General features: G+C 45.5%; 1 long non-coding RNA gene across 1 annotated transcript in view; it reads left to right on the top strand.

The window, feature by feature from the left end:
• The window catches only part of LOC109493706, a 138397-nt gene that overhangs the window by 13278 nt on the left and 98200 nt on the right, over positions 1–26919 (top strand). Inside the window, exon 4 of the long non-coding RNA XR_002737820.2 lies at positions 12476–12545. This is a non-coding gene — a long non-coding RNA (uncharacterized LOC109493706). The remainder of the gene's footprint in view (positions 1–12475; positions 12546–26919) is intronic.

Here is a 26919-nt window from a genome sequence, read left to right on the forward strand (position 1 = left end):
CCGGCACGGTACCAACCGAGGAGGTGCACCTGCATCCTTTTTAAAAAGGGACGGGTACCTCCATTCCCACTGGCCAGGGTGTTGCTCACTGGCCTTCCCAGGCAGGTCCTGGTGGGCATCTGTTAGCCATCCTTGTATGAGAAAACTGTTACCCCAGCTCTGAAAGATCCAAAGCCTTTTTTGAGAAGGGATCCAGGAAGGAGCGTGAGATTGAATGCTGAAAACTTTAACCGCCTCCTGTACCCCTTGATGGTGTTGTTGGTCCTGGGACCAGATTTCTCCTCTGTCTCCCCGCCCGACCCCCAGGCACCCTCGCCCAGCCCCTCTTGAGGGGAGAGGGGTGTGGGCTTCCCGGTCCTGGTTTTTCTGGAACCCATTGCATCACTAGTCCTTTGAATTTGTCACTCCTGCTCCTGGTTGGTTCTCAGCGTCTTTTTCCTTTGGGGAGGGGGCTGTAAAGGCCAGGCCGTCTTCTACCTCCGGAATCGAGGGAATTGTGATTCCCTGGGGACCAAAGTCTCCGCTGCAACTATTTGCCCTTGTTGTGGATTTATTTTGGTGAGAAATGATGTAATCAGGGCTTAGCAGAAAAAAAAACAAGGCTACAACTTGGCTAGCAAATTAGTACATAGCCCCGAAGCCAACACTTGTTTTGCAAATGAAGGTCCTGGAGCCCAGAGCCTGGGAATAAGGGTTGTAGGTTTTCAGCGCCTGGCAACTTGAAGCGCCTGGAACAGCTGGTTCCCCCAGTGGGGCTGGAGGGACCCGCGTCAGGCTGCCTGTCGCTGCTCACGGGCCATGGAGGCTCAGAGTCCTGACCCGTGTGACCCAGAGCGGGAGTAGATTCCGTGGTCCCTTATTTGGCTCCAGTTTTCAGATACTCACCTGTGAAGTTTCCTTCTCTGCTCCGCACCTACTTACGACTCCCACTGGGTGAGCACGTTCCTCATGGCAGCCCTCCACGTGTCCTTACTTTGGCACTGCCGAATGGGAATTGTCACCCCACCCCACCCCCAGCCCGCCTCAGTTCAGCTGAAGCAAGAACAGAAGAGACCCTCTCTGTGCGTGCTTTGTATCAAGCACAGCACTAAGGTCTGTTAGGACCTGACTTTCTCTGCTTCCCAAGAAGTGACCATTGACCCTCATGATGGGAGCACCTACTATGTGCCAGACTTCAGGTATGTTATGTCTACATCTCTGAGGTTGTTCCTGTTTTCAGATACAAAACTGAGGCTCAGGGTGGTCGGGTGACCCAGGTCAGGGAAGGGACCAGACTCCAGTCTGGAGTGGGACTCGAGAGCACATAATAAAGTTACATTTCAAGGTCTTTCATTCATGAGGATTACGTTGAGGAGAATGTCTCACTCTAGCACCACTCCATGTCTGAAGTTTGATTTTTTTTTGTTTGTTTGTTTTGTGATGTTTTGGTTTTGACCTATTTTTTAACACCTCTGTCACACCTGCTTCTTTTCTCTCCCCACTTCCTCTTCCCAAAGAGCAAAGCTTTGACGTTGGCAGGCAAGAGAATTAGGCTGGAAGCTCATGACGTTGTCTTCCAATTGTCTATATTTTCATAGTTACTTCCTATTTATGGTAAGTGACGCTGATCTTCCACTTACGGTTAGAGACCTGGTTTCCTTTCTGAATAGACGTAAGTTAAAAAAAAAAAAAATCTGCCTTCAATTTAAAAAATGATTCACTACCTGATGACGGAGGTGGTACTTGGTTGTAGCAAGTGTCACGAGGGCATGACCTTGGACCTTTCTGAACGTCTCAGGGCCTCTGTTCTCCCAGAATGAGAACGGGACCCGGTTGCCAAGGCAGCTGTGAGGATTCACAACCCACGTCGAGGGCTTCAGGCAGTACCTGGGCCACAGTGGGCACGACTGAAGAGCTGCACGTGCCCGACGTGTAGAGAAGATGGTCATTTGGTGCTTGTGTGGCTCCTGGCGCAAAGCACGCTGGGAAAGGCATGACCGGCAGGGGTGCCTCGCTTCCAAATAGACATTTACGGGTAAAAGCTGTGCCCCGTTTCCCACGGTTCTGTAAACTTGCGGAGTTGGGGGGAGATTTTCCTGGCGCTTACGGTTATTGGCATGCTATTTTTCTTCTCTAATATTCAAGTTTTGTGTTTATCACTATCAGGAGCCTACAGCCTTTGAAGTACTTTATTTTTAACACCCATCCCAGGCTGCTGCGGTCTCCATACACCCACAGGACATCGAGAACAGTAGTCAAATGTTGGAGACGGCTTCAGTAATCATTTACCAAGTACAAAGCTCATTAAGAAAAGTCCAGGGACTTGGAGAGCACGTATTTTACTCACAGGGGGCATGATAATGATGAGGGAAGACCTGAGTGTCTTCTAAAACACCCAAATGTCTGGAAATACAAAGTAAAATCTATGGGGAGAGGTGAACCTTTTAAAAGAGCTCCTGGGACCTATTTTAGTGCTAAGGAGTTTCACCAGGAGTTAACTTTCAACAGCCCGCCGTGTCATTTTGGAGACGAAAGGCCGGTGTGGTGCGTGGGTCACAGGAGATTGAAACAAAGCTTATCTGGGCTCTCAGGTGTGAACCTTTGGTAGTCAAAGCAACAGTTAAGTCCTCAGCAAGTAAAGGAGCATCTTGCATGATATTTCACAGACAGGCATTCCATAAAGACAAGCATACAGAGACCGCATAGCATTTCTCTTAGGTGATGATTGGAGACAGTAGAGTTACTTCGGACAGCGTGGTCTCCTGACCAGTATAGGCAGCTTCACCCGGGAAGAGAGTCGGGCCCCACCCCAGAACTACTGAATCAGGAACGCTGGGAAAGGTCCCGGAGATTTGTGTTTTAACAAGCCTTCAGGTGATTCTGATGCATACTTCAATGGAGAAACACCAGTTCAGAGGAAAGGCAGTTTGTATTTTATGCACTACACCTGTCTTGAAATAGCTGTGCCATAGGCCGGTCATAGACGTACGTAAACACAGACTAGGCATTAGCTCCTTTATGTTTCTTGGCTTTGCGTCCCAAGGAAAATAAATACAATCATCTTCTAGATTAAAGGAGGACAGCTTTGCCACAGTGACTCAGTTCTCTAGGGCAGCCACAGTGTTTTGGAGCCCAGGGCTCGACTCACAAAGACTAGGAATATTCTGATGGTTATTTTAGTACCTCACGATGTAGGATCTGACACAGAAGAGGATTGCCTCTAAATATGATGGTCCCTGATGCTCTCCTAGACACCCCACAGCAGAGGCCTTGGGATGTGAAACAGAGGGCACGCTGGAAGGCAAGCAGAGTGTATATGGTGGTGGTGATGAGGGGTGGGGACCAGCAGGGGGGTGGGGTGGAGGGGTCCCTTGCTTTGGCAGGGGTGTTGCAAAGAGACTAGGGCTGGGTGCCTACTCCATTGAGCCATGGTTTTTGCCCTTGATGGCCCTTTTCACTTGTTAAAAAAGTGAAAAGTGGGGCAGGATTTTTGCCCTTAGCCGTGCGGGAAGGAACCAGAGGCTGATACTCCCCGTAGAAGGTATTGGTCAATCCAAGAAATCAGAGTAAGTGTAAAAGTTGGCAGTCAGGGGTCAGGAGTTGGGCAGAACTGAACTTGAATGGGATCATGGGAAGAAAATGAGGTGAGGATAGTCCTGGGGTCCACTCATCGTGTTACGAGTACATCAGGTTGGCTTAAAGTTCCGTTAACGCCTACTCAACAAGTATTAAGTTCCAGTGATGTACCAAGCACCATTCCAACAGACACTTGGGGTTTTGTAGTAATCAAAACAGACAAAAATCCCTATAATCATGAAGCATGTAGGTAGCAACTGGTGTCACAGGGAATATTAATAAGTCATTAATGATTCAATATTACCATTAATGATTGCTTACCACGTGCGAGGCAGTGTCACCATTAGCTCACCTCGACACACTGCCAGCCGGCGAGGACAGAGTTGGTATGCTTCTATTGTTACGCCAGCTCTTGCTTTTCCCAGGGTCATTGTTTAGACCATGACTTTGGGGGGCACAAGCCTTAGGAGTACGTACCATCAGAACTGGTGGTCTGGGATACTGTATTTCAACGTGGCTGCTGATACGTTGGTGAATCACTTCCTTACTGAGCACTGCTTATCGGAAACTGAACAACGCGGCTGCACGTAATGGAATAATAGGTTTGGGTGCTGTGTTGATATAACTAATAGGTTTTAAAAAATGGATTTAAAAGGATGAACATCACATGTTTTTATTTCGTGATGTGTCACCAGGAGAACATGAACAGTGAAGTATGCTATAAATTCCCTCAATAAAACTTTGTGAAAAATAATACTGCCTTGGGGTGCCGGGCTGGCTCAGTAGGTTAAGCGTCTGACTTCGGCTCAGGTCATGATCTTGGGGTTTGTAAGTTCGAGCCACGCTTTGGGCTCTGTGCTGACAGCTCAGAGCCTGGAGCCTGCTTCAGATTCTGTGTCTCCCCCTCTCTGCCCCTCGCCTGCTTGCACTCTGTCTCTCAATAATAAATAAATGTTTAAAAAAAATTTTTTTTTAAATAATACTGCCCAACTGACAGGGGTTTGGTTGAAAATTCCAGCCAGATGGTGATTACTAAACACAAACCAGCAACAAACAAAAACCCTTATAGTTAAACATACGTACACTTTCTTGTGTAAAAATTTCCATAAAGAAATGTCTACACATAGATAAGCCAGCCTCAAGTGCGTGTATGACAACAGTATTCCTAAATACCAAGTTTTTCAGAAATTTTCAACTTGTATCAAGTTGATACAAGTTGAACTTGTATCAACAATTTTCAACTTGTTCTTACTGTTTTCATACCCCTACACCTCGAGTTGGCTATGCTAAACTCAATTTATTCATTCGGCTGGCAAATGATAATGAAGCAACTACACTGTCCTTGGTGCTGGGGACAGAGCAGGAAACGGGACAAGGCCATTACCGTCCAGTCGAAAGACCGAACCCCGACAAGTATACCTCACGCATTCGGCGTTACAGGAAGCAAACCCACGATACTATCACAGACTTGAGTCAGGAGAGTCAGGTGCGGCTCTCGGAGGGAGGGGGCTTTTGTCCGGGATGGTGCCAGGTCCACCAGACAGGCAGTCAGCATGTGGCTGGGAGAAAATTAGCCTATTGAGGGGGCATTTTTGAGTTCATGGGGAGTCAAGGACGTCCTCAGTGCGCAGACTCTCCCGGTTGCTTCTTTGTTTCCCTTATGAGACTCAGAACCTCTTGAAGGCAGGGACCCAATCGTGTTTCCTTCTCTCTGGCATCCATTACAGCATCTGATGCATCTGTGCTAAAGGGATAAATAAATGAGTTGGGGATGTGAGCAAGGTGTTTGGCCTGTCTGTCCTCACGTGAGAACAGAAAGCCACTCCCCGTTGTCCCAGCCCCCATTCTGCTTCCTCACAGGGGATCGGGCTTCTTGCCACGTTCACGTTTCCCTGTCTTTCCAGGGCTACGCCTGGCGAACGCTTCTGTGCAAGAGAGAATAAAGCTTGGGGGTGAAGGGCTCGGGCTTTGTGGCCAAGCTGCTTGGGTTCAATTTCTGGCCCTGTCACTTACTAGCTGTCGACTATTGAGCAAGTTACTTAACTTGAGCATGTCTCACTTTCCCTGTCGGTAAAATGGGGTAGTAATAATAGTTCATCATAGGTCGATGAGGTTTGAATGTATTAATGAGGTGCTTAGCATAGTCTGTGATGGCGTAGCAGGTGCTCCGTAGGAGACCGATGGTGCGCTCTCCTGCACATTAACCGCAGGCTGTGCTTGGCCCCCTCAGCAAGCTCTAGACTGCCTTCCCTGCTCAAGGCCTGCATCTTCGATCCCCGATCGTCTTCCTTCACGTGGCTGCTGGCACCTCTTCCCCCCGGTTGCCCCCCTGGGATTCCCCGCAGCCCAGGAGAGCCAAGTCCTGTCCTTACACTTGGAGGCCTAGACAAGAGAGAGAATGCAGAGGGTACCTTCCCCCTCTGGCGTAGGTAGGCGCCCACCTTAGGGTTGACTTCTGAGTAGGCTCCTGGCTTGGTCCTGGCCTTTTCCATGTGACCAGAGACAGCTGTGCCCAACCACCCTCTCCAGGTGTCCCCACATCTCAGAATCCGGCTCCAGAAAATAAGACCACGCTTTTCTCTCCCCCTAGGCTAAGGTCCACCTGGAGTGTTCAAGTCCTGACTCTGCATTGACCCCTCCCTGGGGTGGATGAGAATTGAAGCATCCCTTCCATTGGAAAAGACAAGCCCCCGGGGTGCCTGTGTGACTCAGTTGGTTGAGCGTCTGACTCTCGATTCTGGCTCAGGTCATGATCCCAGGGTTGTGGGATTGAGCCCGACATCAGGCTCCACACTGAGCATGGAGTCTGCTTGAGATTTTCTCTCTCTTCTCTTGGTCTCAAAAAAAAAAAAAAAAAATCCCAAAAAGACAAGCCCCACTCCAACCACAGGGATGTGGGATATCCGTAAGGTCTGACGAGACGTTAATGTGTCTGATGTGGAGACTGTCATGGGAAGCGTGGTCCTAATTGCACACTGGTTCCCACCAGGGACACCACCCCCCTTCAGCTTCTACTCTGCCATCTTTCTCCCCAAATTTTACAAAAACCTTAGGGTCCAGTCTCATCTGGGGTCCCCTTAAGCCAGGAGAGGTTGGGGTCCAAGAGGCCCAGGTGCTTTTCGAGGATTCAGAATTCCTTGTTCTCTCTAGGACTATTTTAGCTATACCACACTTGCCGAAGACGTGGAGCCTTCTTCTGGGAATTTAACTCTATTTATAACATCGTTTCTATGGGGGAAAAAAAAAGAGTGTTCCAAGTGACAATCCGTTTAAAACAGAATTCTTAGATCACAGCCTTTTCATTGCTGGAGGCTTGCTGGTAACTGTTCACATGTAGAGATTACATTGAAGTTTTTAAAAATTGCATCTGGAATAAACAGACAAGGAAAAGGCAGGTGTGGCTTCATGAATTTTTTTTAAAGAAACAATGTTGATTTCAAAAGGTCATATCATTTACTGTTTACAGGCCCGGATTAAAGTCTGTGTGTGTATCATTTTACTCAATCTTAACAATAATCCTTTGAGATGTATCCTAAACAATCTAAGCCCATTTTTGATGCTTAGGGGCTGGTCGCTTTCAAACCCCACCGGGTTCCTTACCCTTCTGCCCCACATCCTGACAAGCTTGTAAAACAGCCCTGGTGTTCCCTCCTTTGGCGCCGACCAGAAGGTTAAATCATGCAACCTCAACTTGCAAGGGGAAATCCTCCCCAGCCCTCATCCTCAGCAAACGCTAGTTGCAAAGGGGCATCCTCCCCCCTCCCCAAACTCCAAAGCCAGCGCCCTTTCCCTGCTCCCCTAAACCATTCCTGTACCTGCTTGACTACCCACCTTACTCTCCCCAGAAAGCCCTAGAAATCCTGTGATTCAGAAACCTTTTCAGAGCCTCATGGTGTCTGTGGAGCATCATCAGTCTGAACATCGAAACCAGATTTTGAGTGAGGGGTCCCTGTCACCTCTGACAGGTGACCGCAACAGGCAGACACAACATTCTCTGTCGTGCAGATGAAGAAACTGAGCCTCCAAGATGAAATTCCTCACCAAAGGTTATAGAACCAGATAATAGTGTCTTAACCAGTCCGTTCTTTTCCCCCTTCAGGTCAGGTGGGTCTTATCTTTGGAGAATTAGTCGACAAAGTTGCACCGAGGGCTCGGACCTCTTGCTAATATTTAACACCTACCTGTCTCCAGCTCTTTCTGCGCATTCACTCACGGTGTCTTCTCCCAGCCTCTGTGAGGTTGTGTCCATCATTACTCCTGTTTTTATGGATGAGGAAGCCGTGGACCCGCGCACTTCACTAAGTCACGCCAAATGAACGGAGATGGCTGTGCTTGGACTTGAACGCCAGCTGGCTGGCTCAGAAAAGGTACTCTCACGGGGCTGTCATGCTTCTTCTACGTGTACAAGTAAAAAAGCTGATGATTAACCCAGCGCCCGGGGTTGTATTCTTGCCACTGCTTAAGTGGACAACACTTATTTAAAGGAAACCCTATCTTCAAGACCCAGGCAGTGGCTTTGTTAGAGCTTTTCGATTATCCACACATATTCACCCAATACTGTCAACTTCTGGAAGGCAAAGCTAATACTTTGTTGTCTAAGACATCCCTCTCCCCTGTCCCCAGTAACTAGGAGATGGCTTTTTAGACAGTGGGGGTCAAGAAATGCCATTTAAATAGCTTACACTCAGTGGATGTTGCAGACTGAATTCTTGCAATGTCCCCTTCCCCCTAAATACTGCCCTACACCTCATTAGAAATGGGCCCAGACTCTTCACCAATTGCCATGGAAACTCTCTGGGACTCGTGTTCTCCGCCGTGTGCCATCTTTTGACTAAATGTAAAGGAAGGAAAATAATCTGTAATTTCTCATAGGAAGGAGCCCCAAATTCACCAGGAAAAGTGTATACATTTTTAAACCATCTGCTTTCCCTCTGGGCTTTCCGGCAACTTCTCTGCAGCTAATAAATCGTATGAAATTTTTCATGGCTGATTCACCCTGCGTGGCTAGTGGCTCTAGAAACCCAGTTATTTGGAATAGCAGGAAAAACTATGAATCCAGGGAAATCAGCATGGATCACAGCACTGAGAGTTGGCGCGGATGTTAAAAATTATTTCAGTCTGTGTATTGGAGGCGAGGTTTGCTGCTTTTAAATCTTGGCCCTGACTTCCTCTCCCTCAAAAGCCTTGGCCCAAGAACTGTGAAATTTGCCCAAGAACAAAGCTAGCTAATAATGCAGAACTGTCAGAAGATAAAGGAGCCTGTGAAGGATTGTTCGGGAATAAAACTTCACGTGATGGTCAAATACGCTCGTTCCTCTGAGGAAATAGAGCAAAGCCGGAGGCTGAAGCGTTTGACTAGGCTTCATACTTCATTCAGTTGGGTGGTTCTCATTCTGTGCTCTGAGGGAACCCTGAGTTCCCTCCAATTTCCCTCTGGAGTTGCCAGAGGAAAGAGGTGAGCACATTCATCCCTAGACTCACCTGCCCAACTTTCCCAGAACGCCTCTGCATCTATTTGGTTTCCACCCGAGGATTCTCATAAAACGGATTTTAGCAAATAGTCTGAGAAACCCTTGATGGCGTCCAGCTCCTTTTTTTCAGACTTGAGGCCACAGAAAGCCAGAAAGGTAAGTGATCTGCTAAGACCTCAGAGATCCTCAGCTGTAGCTGAGACCAGAACAGTTGTTGGGAGTCCCAGATCGGATCCTCTCTTGCTGGTCATTCTGGCTGGAACTATGCCCTCAGCACACACCTGCCAGTCAGAGATCGAGTTCTGAACCATTGTTCTCAATCCCCTTTCTGGCATTCATTCTCTCGGTCTACTAACTTTTTGCTTCTCTGATGTATTTTCAACCGGCCAGTTGTCCTCGCTGCCTAGTATAGATTTCTCAGACAGCATCCTATTGGCTCTTCGGGTAGATAAGGAAGTAGGTGTTGATTTCCTGAGAATTGCCGGTGCACTGTGCCCTGGGAGAAATAAAGCCTGCCGAGGCATATCCGCAAAGTTCTGGGCTTTAATATCTCCAAGAAATATGTGACCCACTTCAAAGAAAACACTGTTTTTATTCATGGGGTGGGAAAAATCATAAACTTCTCTCTTTCACAGAAGTTAAATCATTGGGGGGCGCCTGGGTGGCTCAGTCAGTTGAGCATCCGACTTCAGGTCGGCTCATAATCTCGCGGTCCGTGAGTTCGAGCCTCGCATCGGGCTCTGGACTGACAGCTCGGAGCCTGGAGCCTGCTTCAGATGCAGCATCTCCCTCTCTCTCTCTCTGCCCCTCCCCTGCTATGCTCTGTCTCTCTCTCCCAAAAATCAATAAACATTAAAAAAAAAAAAAAAAGTTAAGTAGCTACATTCATCATGTCTCCTAGGAGAAAAAGATAATAAAGGAGAAAAGCCTATCATGTCTTTGTTAAGTGCAACCGGCTCCAGCTGATAGCATTGGTATTGGAAGAGACCATGGAGGTCGTTTCTCCTTCAGGGAATCTGTGGCTTCCACTCTCAGTCCTCATCATCACCACTGCTGCCATTCTTTGAGCACTTACTGTGGCAACCGTGCTAAGCTCTTGACCAGCACTGCCATTTAATCTCTGTAATCACTCTGGATATCCTGATTGTCCCCATTCTTCAGGTATGGAAACTGAGATTCACCGCGGTGGAATCAGGGCCACAGTGCTGCACAACTACAGGGGACTGATTCACTTTGTTTTCTATGGATGGTGACTCCCAGCCTCACAGAGCTGGTAAATGGCAGATCCAGGAATCACGCCAGGATCCTAAGCCCATCTTCTAGCCACTTCTACAAGCATCTGCTTCAGAAATCCTACGTGTCCTCAGACCCTGAGTCCTGCAATTGACAATTATTGCTGTTGATAATTTGTTGATAATTATGAGTCAAGAAGAAAGGAAGTTGGCCATTAAATAGTGGGTGTGACCCAAGACAAATTCTCAAGGAAATTTTATTCATTCTGGTTTTTTTTTTTACCCCCAATATCAAATAGTTTGTTTCATGATAAAATTTTTTAATTTTTATTTTGGTATAATTTCAAACTTAGAAGTTGCATGAAGAGTAAAGAATTGCCAAATAATTCTTTAATTCAGATTCAATAATTGTCCACATTTTGTCACATATGCTTCTCTGGCATCCTCTGTGTATATGCGTATAATATCACACATATATCACATATAATTATATACATATACATTTTAGTTGTCCTTAGAGTGTGGTCTCTGGGAATCCAAATCACCTGAGTATTGGTTACAAATAAAAATTCCTGGATGCCTGGGTGGCTCAGTTGGTTAAGCGTCCAACTCTTGATTTTGGCTCAGGTCATAAACTCAGGTTATGATCTCCGTTCATAGGATCAAGTCCCGTGTCAGGCTTGCATTGACCCCAAGGAGCCTGCTTGGGATTATCTCTCTCTCTCTCTGCCCCACCCTCCTGAACTCATTTGCTCTCTCTCTTTCAAAATAAATAAACTTACGGGGCGCCTGGGTGGTGCAGTCGGTTAAGCGTCCGACTTCAGCCAGGTCACGATCTCGCGGTCTGGGAGTTCGAGCCCCGTGTCAGGCTCTGGGCTGATGGCTCAGAGCCTGGAGCCTGTTTCCGATTCTGTGTCTCCCTCTCTCTCTGCCCCTCCCCCGTTCATGCTCTGTCTCTCTCTGTCCCAAAAATAAATAAACGTTGAAAAAAAAATTTAAAAAAAAAATAAAATAAATAAACTTACAAGAGAAAGAAGAGAAAGAAATGCAAATTCCTGAATGTTACCCCAGAAAGGCTAAACCAGAAATCCTGGGGGTGGCAACCTTAATAGCCCTCCAGGGGATTCTGAAGTTCACCCAAGTTCAAGAATCACTCTCCTATGGAAGAACACTTAGTGGGGGATTGTTCCCAAGTACTTGCCCTTTTTCTCATAAAAGGAGAGAAGTTAGGAAAAGTTGGGAGGCAGAGCTTAGTGTTTTGAGGGTTGATGATGACATTTAAAAAAAGGTTGAATTATTCTCCAGCCCACTGTATTGATTCACATAAAGCGGATTCTATACGCTGAGGTTAGTTCTAGGACTTCCTGTTCTAATAAAGATTCAAATAGAACTTTACAAATTATTGCCTGGAATGGGTTCATTTCTGTGTACTTAATCTCTCTGAAACTGTTCTAATTTTGCTGCTCATACTTCTACAAAAAAAAAAATCTTAAATACAAATATGTTTACCAAAGTGGTTTATTATAATTTTTAGAATATCCTCTTTCTAGAGAGCAGTTAAATAAGGCTGTCAAACTTTGAACTGACAGTGAAATCAACCACGGAAAAGTCACATTTCACATTTCTCTCTAAATGATTGAGGGTTTCCAACCTGCAAAGTGGATATTTCCAGCTTCAAAGTGTGTGTATTTTCAGCCAGAGCTTGAGTTTTAGAATTGGTTAGTATGATTACCAACAATTATTTATTTCTGTAGTCAGGGTCAGTTACCGGTCACCAGAAAACAGGCTGATGGTGACTATGTATATAGAGTAAGGGATAAATTTCCATAGAAGGAACCCTAGGAAACATATCTTTGGGCTATTAAAGTTTGTATAGATCTCTGTGAAGTAGTCCTTTTTAGGAAGGTTTCTTCTTTGTTAATGTGACATGAACTGAAATGATAATAAACAGCTTAAATTTCAAAGTCCAGATGATCCATTTCAGTAAAGAAGCAGAGGGGGGGGGGGAGGGGATGGGGGGAAGAGGGAGGAGAAGGCAGAATTGGGGGCAGTTTCTCAGATGGGTTTAAAATGAAATCTGACCCTGTGTTTAGAATTTGTGTGTAGGGAGGGGGAAGGGAGTTTAATATTCATTTCCTGGGACTTAGAAGCTATGGTATTTTGACGATGTTTATGTTTATTCTGAAAACTTCAGAGAGCTCTGTCTCAACATTTCAGGCACCAGAGACAACAAATGAACAAAGGACACCATGTATTTTGGGACTTTTACTCCTCCCTTACCCGCAAGGTAACCTTTTTGGAAACTGACGATTCTCAAAAATCTTGTAATTTTGATACTATGTCTCCTCCCAAGAGTCCTAGCCATCAGTCATGGTTGAATTCTTGCAACCTCCCCTCCTACTACTGCCTGAAGCTCTCTCCCCTTTGACATTTGGCAAAGACTTTCTCCCTAACTTCAGGCCTCAAATCCAACATATGAAGTCCTGCAGCTCATCGTATCACATTTCTAAGTGATCCATGAAAATTTATCAATATAGCTTTTATGGCAACGTAATCACAAGGGCTTTGAACTTGGGATCTAGAAATCTGAATTTGAGTTTGGGTTTGGCTACTCATTAGTTTGTAACCTTTGGGTCGGTGCTAAAGCTCATTATCCACACCTGTAAAATGCGGAGGTTGGAGTAGGTGACCTAGAAAATATCCTTGACTACTTCTATGATCTCTTTCTTCTCCTGGTTTATTGAGATTGTAATTGACATCTAACTGTGTAAATCTAAGGTGGACGTATAATGACTTCCCTGTGTTGTGAAGTGATTGCTACAATAAGTTTTGTTAACCTCTATCATCTCGTATAGATAAAAAAGAAATTTTTTTTCCTCGTGGAAGTACTTTGAGGAGCTACTCTTTCAACAATTTCCAAATAAACGATACAGCAGAGTCAGCTGTAAGTGGTCATGTTGTACATTACATCCCCAGGACTTAGTTATCTTCCAACTGGAAGTTGGTACCTTTTGACCGCCTTCTTCCAATTCCCTTTCTCGTCCCCTCTGCCTCCTGCAACCACAAGTTTAATCTCCCCTCCTGTGAGTTTGTTTTCTTCCTTTTTTCTTTTTCTTAAGATTCTACATGTAAATGCGATCAGACAGTATTGGTCTTTCCCTGACACCTTTCACTTACCATAATGCCCTCAAGGGCATTCATTCATGTTGTCATAAATGGCGGGACTTCTTTTTTATGGCTGAATAATATTCCATTGTGTATGTCTGCCATACCTTCTTTATCCATTCAGGTTATTTTTTTGACTTGGTGAGGGAAGATAATGCTTCTTTGAACATAAGGGTGCATAAATCTCTTTGATACAGTGTTTTCATTTCCTTTGGATATATTCCCAGAAATGGGATTGTTGGACGACCTAACAGTTTTATTTTAAATGTTTTTGAAGAACCTCCATACTCTTTTCCAAGTGGTTCTCTGAGTTTACATTCCTGCCAACAGTGCACAAGGGTTTGCTTATCTCTACATCCTCACCAGCATTTGTTACGTTTTGTCTTTTTGATGGGGGCCATTCTAACAGGCATAAGGTGGTATCTCCTTGTGGTTTTGATTTGCACTTCCCTAATTAGAGCAACTTTTCATGTGTCTGTTGGCCATTCATATATCTTCTTTGGAGAAATGTCTATTTAGGTCCCTTTGCCCATTTTTAAAACTGGATTATTTACTTCTTTTGTTATTGAGTTATGTGAGTTCTTTATATTTTGTGTATTAACCTTTATGACATAGAGGGTTAGCAAATGTTTTTTCCCATTCCATAGGTTGGTTTCCACTTTGTTGATCATTCCTTTTGCTCTGCAGAAGCTTTTTAATTTGATCTGGTCCCATTTATTTTTTATTCTGTTGCTCTATTTTAGATGTCATATCCAAAAAATCATGCCCAAGACCGTATCAGGGACCTTTCTTCCTTTGTTTTCTTCTGGGAATTTCATGGTTTCTGGTCTTGCATTTAAACCTTTAATCCATTTCAAGTTAATTTTTACAAGTGGTGTTAAGATATGGGGCTAGTTTCATTCTTTTTCATGTGAATATCCCATTTTCCCCAGCACCATTTATTGAAGAGACTGTGTTTCCCTGTCGAGTATTCTTGGCTCCCTTTCAAGTCTTAGTTGAATGTCTATGTGCGGGTTACTTCTGGGCTCTTGATCCTGTCCTGTTGGTCTGTGTGTCTATTTTTATTCCTGTACCCTTCTGTTTGGATTATGATAGCTGTGTAATATAGCTTGAAGTCACCAAGTGTGATGCCTCCAGCTTTCTTCTTCTTTTTCATGATTGCTTTAGCCATTTGGGGTTTTTTGTAATTCCATATAAATTATAGGATTTTTTTTTTTTTACTTCTGTAATAAATGAAACTGGAACTTTGATAAGGATTGCACTGAAGCTATAGATTGCTTTGGGTAATATGGATATTTTAACAATATGAATTCTTCAAACACATCAACATGGGATACCTTTCCATTTCTTTTTTAAAAATTTTTTTATCGTTTATTTTTGAGAGACTGAGAGAGACACAGTGTGAGCATGGGAGGGGCAGAGAGAGAGAGGGAGACACAGAATCCAAAGCAGGCTCCAGGCTCCGAGCTGTCAGCACGGAGCCCGACGCAGGGCTTGAACCCACATACCGTGAGATCATGATCTCAGCTGAAGTTGGGTGCTTAACCAACTGAGCCACCCAGGCGCCCCCCTTTCTGTTTCTTTGTCTTAGATTTCTTTGATTGACGTCTTATAGTTTTTAGTGTAGAGATCTTTTACCTCCTTAGTTAAATTTATGCCTAAGTATTGTTGTTTTTAATGGCATCATTAATGCCATTAAATAGGATCATTTTCTTCATTTGTCAGATAGTTCACTGTGCATGTGTAGAAGTGGTACTGATTTTTGTATGTTAATTTTGTATTCTGCAACATTGCTGAATTTGTTAATTAGATCTAATAGGCTTTTTGTAGAGTCTTTAAGTTTTTCTACATATATAATGATGTCATCTGCTAATAAAGACAATTTTACTTCTTTTTAAATCCTGATGGCTTTTATTTCTTGCCTCGTTGTTTCTAGAACTTCTAGTACTATATTGAATAGGAGTGGTGTCAGGGAGCACCTCTGTCTTGTTTTTGATATTAGGGGAAAAGCTTTCAACCTTTGACCACTGAGAATGATGTTAGCTGTGGGCTTATCATAGATGGCCTTTATTACATTGAGTTACATTTCTTCTATACCCAATCTGTTAAGAATTTTGATCATGAACAGTTGCTGAATTTTGCCAAATACATTCTCTGCATCTGTGGAGACTATCCTATAATTATTTTCCTTCACGTTATTAATGGGATGTAGCAGATATATTTGGATGTGTTCAACCAACCTCATGTCCCAGGGATAAATCCCACTAGATCAGGGTAAACGATCCTCGTATTGTGCTGCCGTATTTGGTTTGCTAGTATTTTATTTAGAATTTTTAATCTACACCATTGGGGATATTGACCTATAGTTGTCTTGTAGTGTCCTTTCCTGTCTTTGGTAACAGGATAATGCTGGCCTTATAAAACGAGTTTGAGAGTGTTTCCTTCTCTTCTTTGCAAAGAATCTGATAAGCATTTGATATTAATTCTTCTTTAAATGTTTTGCAAAATCCACCTGTGAAACCATCTTCCCCAGACCTCTTCTCTGGTGGGAGATTTTTGGCAACAGATTCAACCTCTGTACTAGTAATTGCTCTATTTAAATTTCCTACGCCTTCCTGATTCAGTCTTGGTAAGGTGTATGTTTCCACGATAGCCTTGTCACATTATGTCCCAGGAGCAGCAAATGTCAGTTTAAAAAATGACAAAAAGGACTTGAAAGGGAAATCAACATTTTAAAACCCAGTGTACCAGAAAGTGTGCTGAGTCTATTCCTGTGGATCATCTAATGTAATCTTTACAACAAGTGTGCGACATGTTTTGGTTGTATTTCCATTTTATAGATGGAAAAGTGAATTCCAGAGGGGGTAAATCATTTCTTACTATTTCATGGGTTTAAAGGGACAAATCTATCATTTAAAGTACTTGGGTTTTGGGGCTCCTGGGTGGCTCAGTCAGTTGAGCGCCTGACTTCAGCTCAGGTCATGATCTCACAGTCTGTGAGTTCGAGCCCCGCGTCGGGCTCTGTGCTGACAGCTCAGGGTCTGGAGCCTGCTTCAGATTATTCTGTGTCTCCCTCTCTCTCTGCCCCTCCCCTGCTCACACTCTGTCTCTGTCTCTCTTAAAAATAAACAAACATTAAAAAAAATTAAAGTACTTGGGTTTTAGATCAAAGAGGTTTGAGTCTATATATTTGTAATTAACAGAAGACAACTTTGAGTGGTTATCATATGTGAGTTTGTGAATATATATTTCTATACATATATTACTTAGAGATAGTTGAGAAAGTAAGGCCAGGTTCTACAACCATTTTAGACAGAAAATTGACACGGAAGAGATACGTAACTTGCTTAAAGGATAAATGGTCTCGTAGTGGAATCGAAAGGGAAGAGATTTTTCTTCAGCTTTAAAAAAAATTTGTTTTAATGTTTAATTTTGAGAGAGAGAGACAGCAGGAGTGGAGGGGGTAGGGGGCAGAGAGTGAGGGAGACACAGAATCCAAAAGCAGACTCCAGGCTCTGAGTTGTCAGCCCATAGCCCGATGCGGGGCTCAAACCCTTGAACTGAGGGATCATGACCTGAGCCCAAGTCGGCCGCTTAACCACCTGAGCCCCCCAGGCATCCCAGGGAAGAAGTTTTTCATAAGGCTCTTCTGGAGTTTGAGAAGAAGCCAAAGGTTCCACAGCGGGAAAGGTAGAAGTTACCCATAAGCAGTCTTTTAGACAGAACGAGAAAAATGTACACTCTGTATTAAGCCTTTCAAAACCTGCAGTCATTTAAGAAGTTGGAAATGAGCCTCGAGGACTGTGCAGATGACCTCACCTTCCTGAGAGTCCTAACAGCCATGTGTAAGTTCCATGGTTCAGGACGTTGACTGCATAAGCATCAAAAAGCAAGGCTGACTTGTTCCTTTATGAAAACATACCATTCATTTAAAGAAAGTTAAAGGGGCGCCTGGGTGGCGCAGTCGGTTAGGCATCCGACTTCAGCCAGGTCACGATCTCGCGGTCCGTGAGTTCGAGCCCCGCGTCGGGCTCAGGGCTGATGGCTCAGAGCCTGGAGCCTGTTTCCGATTCTGTGTCTCCCTCTCTCTCTGCCCCTCCCCCGTTCATGCTCTGTCTCTCTCTGTCCCAAAAATAAATAAACGTTGAAAAAAAAATTTAAAGAAAGTTAAAATCTTCTGCAAATCATGCCTGACAACAGGCGTCACCAAAAAAAAAAAAAAAAAAAAAAAAAAGACAGTGTCGGAGTAAATGCTTCCAATTGAAGTATCCTGGCCACTGAAACTTACCTGCCCACTGCCCCAGACCCCCGATCTTTGCCAAGAGATGGGGGGTTCATTTTGATTAATCAAGTCAACAACCCCACACTATTGAGTTCACCAGTCAGTGTTCTATGTCTGTAAGTGAGAACCGTCCTGGGAAAAATGCCCAAACCTAATGACTCCTGGGAATTTAATATGCGATTGTTGAATTATCACTGTTTTCCAAAATTTCAATAATGGCTGCTAATGCTAACAGCTTTAGGGCTCTGTAACAAACCAGCAGGGGAGATATTTGAGGGCATTTTGGACTTTCTTTTACCACTGTTCTCCCGAGGGGCAAGTCTACGTTAATTCTACCTCCAGCAGCGAAATGCTGTCTAAAACCAATGTTAACTTTAGGTTCACGGGGTTCTTGTTTGAGGCTTAAGAGGCAAGGTGAAACCCTTGAAAAATTGTGCTTTGAAATGTTTCTTTTCTAATTGTGCTTTTATGCACACAGTTGGACAAAACGTCTAGTTCTCTTAGGGAAAGAAGCATCCACATAAACCAAGATAGTAAAGCTGTTTTTTTTTTTTTCATTTTTGCTTTTATTTCCTTCTTTCGTCCATCTGTGGAATGAGTCAGCACACCATTTGCTGGATGCTGGATGGCACAGAAACATAGTATCTGTCCACAGGAAGTGCATATTTGGCTGGGTAATACAGATGGAGAAATAAATAATTACTAAAGTATGTGATAAATTTATCTGGCGGGGGAGTGGGGGGATGGTTTTGAGACAATGAGGCATTGACCCAAGGGAGGGAGACCAGAGAGGTGAGGAAATAATCATGGCAGTGGGGTTGCGCGGGCCAGTCAAGTAAAGACCAGGAAGAGGAGGAAAGAGCAGAGACTATTCTCCTGGGGACTGAGATCCTATCTAGAGCCCTTAGGTGTTCTCTTCACGTGGACCAGAGAGAATCTAGAGAACACCTGCCAAACGTGGTCAGGGTGGTGTCCACGCTTGAGAGAGGGGGAGAGGGAGAGAAGGGAAGCTTATGGTGGAGGGCCAAACCACTAGCTGGGTAATAAACAGGTTAGGGAGGGGAACTGGGCGTCCGGAAATGCGAAGAGGAAATTTAAATGTCTTCTACTTTAAAAAAAATTGTTTTTAACTTTATTTTTGAAAGAGAGAGAGAGAGAACGCACACACACAAGCAGGGGAGGGGCAGAGAGAGAGAAAGAGACCCAGAATCTGAAGCAGGCTCCAGATTCTGAGCTGTCAGCTCAGAGCCCGACAAGGGGCTCAAACCCACAAACCGTGAGATCCCGACCTGAGCCAAAGTCGAAGGCTTCACCGACTGAGCCACACAAGCGCCCCAAAGCGTCTTCTACCTTTTTATCTTGATTGTTAATGATGAGCCGTGATAAGAATGGATTTTTATCTTTTACGCACAGCAGTCGGCGGATAGAGCGTTCATTTATGGATCCTTTGTTGTTGCTGTTGTTGTTGTTGTTGTTGTTAAGCCAAAGTCAATGAAGTGATTATTTGGCTACATTTGAAAGTTTGGATGATTGAAATTTGCCATTTGCTTCCAGATGTGTAGTGTCTATACTCCCTCTCCCAAGGGGGCCACTCTGAGTCACCCCCACCGTGTAAGACACCGGGGACAGAAATGCACTCATGCACTCTGCATATGCAAATATGGGGGATAGTGAAATATATCTGCAAGGCCTACCCTTGCCTATCATCAGACCCCTAGAAGAGAGATGAAAGCAGGTTTTAAGCACTAACTTTGGCCTCTCGACTAGTGGGCCTTAGAGAAGTCTTCTAAGGCTGTATCCAGACTTAGCCTTGATTGATAAGCAGTGCGCGTTCATTGGGGACCCTGTTACCCCTTCTAGCTTTGCCACAAGATGGTTATGTGATCTTCAACAAGTCCTTTCGTTTTCCAGGACCTCAATGTCTTCACAACTAAAAAATAAAATAAAAATGGAGGGGCGCCCGGGTGGCTCAGTCGATTGGGCGTCCGACTTCGGCTCCGGTCATGATCTCGCAGTTCATGAGTTCGAGCCCCGTGTCGGGCTCTGAGCTGACAGCTCAGAGCCTGGAGCCTGCTTCCGATTCTGCGTCTCCCTCTCTCTCTGTCCCTCCCCCAACTCGCACTCTCTCTCAAAAATAAACATCAAAAAAATGTTTTAAAAAAAAGTGGAGGCCGGGTTATTTCTTTCAGCCTGCCTTAAAAATGTTTACAATGCAGAGAGTACTTTTTCTAGGACGAATTCATTTCTAAGTAACATCTTGTACGGTCCAGTAGAAAAGGACCCTGGCTATTCCATTTTAAGAAGAAGCAAGTCACGTTAAGCCTTAGTCTGATAGTACATTCTATTTTGATAAAGTGGCATTAATAATTTGACAGTCAGAGGCAGTTCATTGTGACCATGTTTGGGCACAAATACGTGGGATGTTTATGGCCTGAGTGGAGGTTGTGGATGGGCTAGGGCCTTCCCCGCAGCCACTTGGCCAAGCTTCTCATCTGCCTACTCTTTCCTTATATGTCCTTCCCTCTGGCTCTGTTCCTTTGTTTGCTGTACTTAACCACCTTCGTTTTCACCTCGTCCCCTGGAGTCACGAGGGGGCTGGAGTCCTGCCTTGCTGGAGGTCAAGGTCTAATTCTTATCGTTTGGGTTTGGTGGTAGATAGAACTGTTGGAAGGTGGGTGGTTAGATGAGGCAAAAGGTTACAGAGAAAGAAAGGTCTAGATAGAGTTCTCAAGGCAGTGGCTAACATTGGCTCCAGCCTGGTCCCGGGGAATGAGGAAGGTTCGGAGGAGTCTGAAGGAACTGCGATGCCTATGGATATGTCTTCTCCAAATTGGGCCTCCCGCAAAGCGTATTTGGGGGGCACATCCTATAGGCTTGTTCCTCAGGGCTTCTTCGGGTTTGGGAGAGCAGCAGGGAGGCGGCCTGAAGGTGGTCGTCCTCAACCCTGCTGCACAATAGACTCTTTAGGGAAGCTTTTGAGGAATATTGATGCCCAGTCCCTACCCCCCAGAGATTCTGGATTCATCAGTCAGGGGGTAGGAAATCGAGAATTCATTGATGGGTATATTTTTGAAACTCCCCCAGGTGATTCAAATGCACAAGATTGAGAATCACCCCTCTAGGACCTTAACACCACATTACCTAATTTAAAAGCTGTCCGGGAAAAGCTGGTCTACGTCCCGGGGTAGACACCAGTGGCCCGGGGTTAGAACTGGGACTGCTGATGTGTTTTGTTTGGCCAGCCCAGGGTTAAAACAAAAAGCACGTGAGCAAATGAAATTCCTGAATTCGGATGCCTTTTCAGGCGGCCTGACATTCAGCGGGCTTCTTAGAATTTTTGTTATTTGTATGACTTTTGCAGGCATTTGCTTCTGCAGCTGCTCGGCTGCTGAGACCAATATACACACAGCCAGTTGTTTCCCTCTGATAGTGAAGAGTGATTCTGGCCCTGGGGGTGCTGGTGGCAGGGTGGGGGAGTGGAGGGGTGAAGGAGAGGAAGAGGAGGAGGGTGATAAGAGGATAATCAGAAACCTGCAATCTACCCCAAATGATGACTCCCCCTTCCCTCCAGTTCCTACCATAGAGCCACACCCCAACTCCATGACAGGCTACCCCCAAGGAGGAGGAGTTCTCATGGGATGGATCAATTTTCAGGACATTAATTGAACCAGATCCGACACCGAGTCGGATCTGAGCAAGGCCTTCCAAAAGGTCATTGCTACCGGCTTCCTTGAGCGGCTTTGGTTAGCAATGAGAACTATTCCCCAAGGTCAAGGTCAGGTGCAGGGACCTCGCTTTGTTGCAGAAAATCAGAAAGCATGGGTGGACTCAAAATGCTTGAGGATTTCCTAACCGCTGCGGCGTTTGTGACTATGTCAAAAATCTCTCTCTGGAAAACTGCTGACACCTTTTGTCACAACCTTTCAACACAGGGCACTAATCCATTTCTAGCCCCAGTTTTCTGCCGCAGATGCTTACTTTGATTTTCCCCGGAACAGAGAGGTTCTATGATGCAGCCCGCTGCCCCCCCCCCGCCCCCCCCCCCCCCCCCCCAAGGAGCCGTCTTCCAGATGCAGAGCAGTGATGCCTTGCGTGGCAATGAGTGGTTGATGGGCCTGGCTCATTTGCGGTTCTATTCTTCTTCGCACTTGTGGGCGGGGCCAGGAAATCTCAAAATTCCCTTGGCCTTAGCACATTACTACTAGTGGTTAAAGCTCAGGAGGAAGAACAGTGGTGGATTGGTTGTACATTTTCAAACTGTGAAAACCAGCCCACGTGCACGATCAGCGTTGCTATTTCTGCTTCCTTTAAAATGCTGTTACAAGGATCCGATCAGTTGTCTTTTTTTTTAAGTTTACTTCTTTATTTTGAGGGAGAAAGAGCATGCGCATGAGCGGGGAGGCGCAAAGAGAGAACCCCAAGCAGGCTCTGTGCTGTCGGTCCAGAGCCCGACGAGGGGCTCGATCTGGTGACCCTGGCATCACGAGCTGAGCCGAAATCAAGAGGACGCTCAACCGACTGAGCCACCCAGTCACCCCTCAGTTTTTGTCCTAATCCTGTAAATCAGCGTGCACCTGTCCACAGCGAAAGAGCACATGAAACACGTCGTAATTCAAATATGGCGGAGAGGGAATGGCCTCGGTTTCTTGCTGGAGCTTCAGGCACTGTAGCACCTCAAGCTTCCGGAGCCACTCACCCTGTGCCCTCAAGTACTGGAGACTGGGCAGAGAATCAGGAGGCGCTATCTCGCGTCTCCTTGTTTGTTTTAAAGGGTCTAAAACAAATAAGACCAGAGTCCCAAGAATCTCACGTGGGTGATGATATCTACAGCAATTTATGCCCAGTGTTCTGGACTGGACAACACGGGGGTGATACGTGCCCATCCCTCCGAGTCACGCATTCCCACCACAGCACCGTCCGTGCCGGGGGTCCTTTAACAGAGAAGAAAGAAGTGTGTCTTGATTTGGACACAACTGCCTCACTGTAGGCAAACATAAAGTTTCTCCTAAATGACTTTATACATTTCAGCTAAAATAAAGATCGTGAACGGGGAATCATTCTGGCTTTCATCTTTACTCCTTCCTCTGGCATCGCAAGTAATGACGTCTTTCCCTGTTCCTGAGCAGCGAGGACAGATCCCCATCTGATTTGAGTTTGGGGGTTTTCCTCCGTCCCTGTGCTGTCTCCATCATCACGCAAATGTTTGATTGCCATAAAAATTCATAAAATTATTGCCATAAAGATTATTTTTATGACTGCTGCTGACATGCCTACTTCTCCTCACAGGATGTTTATATTGATCATTTCTCTCTCTCCCCTCCCCCCTCCCCCTCCCCCTCCATGCTGTACTGACATCACCTTCTCGTGCTGCCCTTTGTATGGACTTCAAGGGTCCCGTCGCCTCTTTGGTCATCTCCTTGTTAGCGATATGCTTGGTTCCATGTTAGATCCCATACTGTCCACGTTTATGCGAGGTTCGTGACCTCATTGGTCACACCTTTTTCTCAGGCCGCACTGACAATTCCAGCTCTTTGGACGGGCTGATGCTGGCAGTGACTCAGCCCTGCTGTCGCAGCCATGAGAAAGTTTGTTGCCCTAACCCCCTTGTCCTGGATCAAGAAAATTAGCTCTCTCTTTGGGCACTGTTTCTTTACCATAATCTAATCCGCAGAACATGAAGTAATTGAAATGTGAATATATATAATAAGAAAAATGATGCTCTGTGTCTATACTCAGGGACTTTGGGGGGCCTTTACTCTTTCATCGATGGACTTGTCACATACTTAACGAGAACTCTAGGGGACACCCCCGATGCCCTCCCCTGATCCCCACACATCCTTGGCTCTGTGTGCCATACCCGGCTTTTGCGAGCTTCCCTTCCGTTCCAGCTTTGCCTTTCCCCTGAGCTTTGGCCGTGACTGCTGACGTTACCTTGCCCATTTAGAGCGTTGAAGCGCCTGGGAGTTTATGACCCACGGTCCCCTCCCTGATCTCCGCCACTCAGTGACTGACTGTGCTGTGGGAGGGAACATTGAAAACACCAACTTCCGTGCCTCAAGAAGAAACAAACTCTGCGGTACGGTTTGGGCTCTCAGGCTCCCCGAGGGACCCAGCGAAGACTGGGACTTTTCTACTTGACATGGCTTCTTCCTCTGTTCTCTGGGGCCCCCCCACTCTCTTAGCAGTTTCTGCTGGGAACTGGTCCTTAATAAATTATGGGCATTTCCATTTTTGTTTCAGGGTCTGCTTCTAAGAAAACCCCATCTAAGACCAGCATTTTTGCGTGTGTTCCAGACACTGTGATTTCTAGTGGAAGACGCTGCCATGAAGAAATTATAAGCTAAACAGGTTTTTGAATCTTACTGGACATCCTGGATCTCTCACGGAGTAGATGACGCGCCAGTCAGGGGTCTGAAAGGAAAGAGATGGCCTACCCAATTTGGGTAATTTAATGACAGTTGTGTTGAAGGACTAAGTGTGGGCAGGATGTAGGGCTATCACAAGGAACAGGACACCGTCCCAGAGCAGATGACAATAGGCTAGCATTACTCCCTCCTACGAGAAAAGTCTGCCTGACCCGAGTTGTGGCCTTTGGTCAAGGGACAGAACCAGACCACGGGACCACAACAGGAGTCCAGAGTGGGGACTCAGGATGGGTTAATAAGCTTTTCAGTGCTCATGGTGTGTAATTGTCAAAAGCTACTTAAATATAGGAAACCACTTTTAGGGACCATCTGATGACAGCTCGTGGAACTCCTGGTGGCTTGTGGGATGCATTTGGGAGATACTATAGTAGAGCGCTGTTGGAAAATAACACCTTAAGAATCACAGCATCTTTTTGTCTGCGGAATTTCCCCGTTTCAGATATACCCCCTTCCCACCGCCTCCGTCCAAGTTATCTAGGTCTTTTGCAAAGAGGGGAACAGGTCAGGTCTTTGGAATCTCTTCACTTTCTTGCATAAAGGTGAATTCTAACAAGCTATGGTATCTCGTTGCTGATTCCACAGCAGATGAGAAAGAAGGTGGGCGCGCCATGGTATTAGGGACGGGCGGCGAAATAGGGAGCCGACAGGTGAAATGGGGTAGAAAGAACTCTGGAAGGGGTGCAGGCTGCAGGCAGATTGCGTCCGGACCACCTGCTCCGCAGCGGAGAAAAGTAGAACCGTACTCAGACCTCAGCCATTTCGCAGCACTCGGTTGCTCTTAGGGGCACAGAGATGATTTTTATGGGGAAAAATCTGAGACCCAGAGAAAATGGTTAATGTAGGCCGCTGTACCCTGTTTAAGAAGGCGGCGAAGGGGGGCCCCTGAGTGGCTCAGTCGGCTGGGCGTCTGACTCCGGCTCAGGTCACGATCTCATGGTTTGTGGGTTCGAGCCCCGCGTGGGGCTCTGTGCTGACAGCTCAGAGCCTGGAGCCTGCTTCGGGTTCTGCGTCTCCCTCTCTCTCTCTGCCCCTCCCCTGTTTGTGCTCTCTCAAAAGTTAACAAACATTAAATTAAAAAAAAAAAGGCAGTGAAGAGTGTATTGAACCTTTAAAAACTGTTTATCTTCCTGGTTAAATAGTACTCATTAACGTTTGCTAATACTGTGAGCTCAGGATTATGCTAATATAATTATTATGTTCTCCTTTAATTGTCAAAATGACTCTGCAAAGTCAGAACGCCGATCATCCAAATGTTACGGGAGGGAAAGTGAGGTTTTGAGACGGTAAGCCCGGTGTCTACATAGCATGTGGCACAACCATTCCGGAAGCAGGTCTGTCTGATCACAGCCCGCACCTTTAATCTCTTTTTTTCCATCCGGGAAACCTCACGACCGGTTTAGTGGCCCAAGGCTTACCTTGTGAGCTCTCTGGGTCGTTCCCTCTATCCACACACCACGTCTGAAAAGTGGGGCAGCGTTGTGTTTGTTAAGCTGGCTAATTTCAAGAGGATGTTCCTAGGTAACAGGATAAATAGAACAACAGAAAGTTTTCATCAAAAAACACGTAAAAATCAATCAGCCCCAAGGAGTGCAAAGTGATTCGGTTGTGCGTTGAAGCAATCTCTGAAGGGGGTAAAAGCCACAAACTCCAGCGGAGGAGACTCTGTCTTTGTCAGTCTTCTAGATTCTTCCGTACAGCCTCAGTCTCTGCCTCCTGCCCTCCACCAGAGAGCGCTGGGTTTCCCGGGACGGTCCCAACGAGAGCCCAGAGACATGATGAGGCAGGACATGACCACTAGAGGGAAGCAGTGAGGCCCTTATGCTTCATTTTTCTGAGGGATTCAACTTTGTGGGTGTTGATAATGTCCTCGTTTTAAAGACCGTTTCATCCAAGACACATACTTTCTCGTGTGTGATTGGCGTCAAAGAAAAATGTGCTCTGCACACCGTCGGGGTTCACCATGTGCATCTCAACAGGCTCGGTCTGATCTCGGCAGGTAACTTCGAGGGCCACCCCAGGTCCAGCCTACTTGGTAGAAAAGGCATTTTCTTCTGCCCGAGTTTTGCAGGATATATTCAATCCATTAACGTTAGCCCCAGTTCATGTTGATTACAACATGTCTGATTCTTGTCATTTCTTTGTTGAGGGAGTTGTGGTTAGCCCAGAATAGAGGCAACAGGAGGGGTCAAGTGTGGACAGAAGTCGCCCACGCACTCCCCAGATGCGTCACGTGAGTCACCTGTGTTCTGAAGGAACCGTACCGTCTAATAGCACCACCTAAAGACTCTTTTGGAAGACAGCAGAATGCTCCATTGGGGTGTGCTTTGAAAAGAGCTCTGTAGTTATTAACGTAATGACAATAATGATTCCCCTGGTGTTTATTTTTCGGGTACCCTCTTGGTGCATGTGGCTCAGAACACATCGCTTGCATGGAGACACTTAAGGTTTTTACACAAATAGCAGTGGGAGATTGGAGAAGGTTCAAGATGTTCTTCAACGTGGAATTATAAGCAGCCATTTTAAATGATGCCGAGGAGTAGATTTATCGACAGGGAAAGGTAGCCACGATGTCTTAGCCTTTGTAAAGTAAGTTCTAAAACACTCTGAGCCTGTTTATGGAATGTATATTTATATACGTACGTTGAAAAAGTCTGGATGTTGTACTGATTATCTCTGTATGGGAGACTGATAAGTGATATTTCCTTTCTATTTTTCCCCTTTTTGCTTAGCTGTGTTTTGGGATTTTTCTACCTCACCATGTATTTCTATATCTAAGAGTTTTAAGTTTA

The sequence above is a fragment of the Felis catus genome, chromosome D4, assembly GCF_018350175.1.
Source record: "Felis catus isolate Fca126 chromosome D4, F.catus_Fca126_mat1.0, whole genome shotgun sequence".
NCBI lineage: Eukaryota > Metazoa > Chordata > Mammalia > Carnivora > Felidae > Felis > Felis catus.